The following is a 978-nucleotide window of genomic DNA, read 5'->3' on the forward strand; positions in this document are numbered from 1 at the left end:
TGATGGATATGGCTTACTATTGCTTAGCCTATTGCGTCCACCATTGTTAAAGCCTTGTTGAGGCTTTTGTTGATCCTTCCATGAGAAATTTGGATGATTTTTCCATGATGGGTTATAGGTGTTTCCATAAGGTTCACCCATGTAATTAACCTCTGCCATGGCAGGGTTCTCAGGATCATAAGCTTCTTCAGAAACTGCCTCTCTAGTACTGTTGGATGCATGTTGCCATCCATTCAGATTTTGAGAGATCATGTTGACCTGTTGAGTCAACACTTTGTTCTGAGCCAATATGGCATTCAGAGTATCAATTTCAAGAACTCCTTTCTTCTGAGGTATCCCATTATTCACGGAATTCCTCTCAGAAGTGTACATGAATTGGTTGTTTGCAACCATGTCAATGAGTTCTTGAGCCTCTTCAGGCGTTTTCTTCAGGTGAATAGATCCACCTGCAGAATGGTCCAATGACATTTTCGAAAATTCAGATAGACCATAATAGAATATATCTAATATGGTCCATTCTGAAAACATGTCAGATGGACATCTTTTGGTCAGCTGCTTGTATCTTTCCCAAGCTTCATAGAGGGATTCACCATCTTTTTGTTTAAAGGTTTGAACATCCACTCTCAGCTTGCTCAGCTTTTGAGGAGGAAAGAATTTATCCAAGAAGGCAGTGACCAGCTTATCCCAGGAGTCCAGGCTATCCTTAGGTTGTGAATCCAACCATATTCTAGCTCTGTCTCTTACAGCAAAAGGGAAAAGCATGAGTCTGTAGACTTCAGGATCAACTCCATTCGTCTTTACAGTCTCACAGATCTGCAAGAATTCAGTTAGAAACTGATAAGGATCTTCAGATGGAAGTCCATAAAACTTGCAGTTTTGTTGCATTAAGGCAACTAGCTGAGGTTTCAGCTCAAAGTTGTTGGCTCCAATGGCAGGAATGGAGATGCTTCTTCCATCAAATTTGGACGTTGGCTTTGT

At 41.0% G+C, this 978-nt stretch overlaps 1 non-coding gene across 1 annotated transcript; it reads left to right on the plus strand.

The window, feature by feature from the left end:
- The first annotated feature begins 526 nt into the window (after nucleotides 1–526).
- LOC130972046 (small nucleolar RNA R71) lies at nucleotides 527–630 on the plus strand. Its single transcript, XR_009083248.1, has one exon. It is a non-coding gene; the product is annotated as a small nucleolar RNA R71 (small nucleolar RNA).
- Nucleotides 631–978: the final 348 nt, after the last annotated feature.

Source organism: Arachis stenosperma, chromosome 3 (genome assembly GCF_014773155.1).
Source record: "Arachis stenosperma cultivar V10309 chromosome 3, arast.V10309.gnm1.PFL2, whole genome shotgun sequence".
Lineage (NCBI taxonomy): Eukaryota > Viridiplantae > Streptophyta > Magnoliopsida > Fabales > Fabaceae > Arachis > Arachis stenosperma.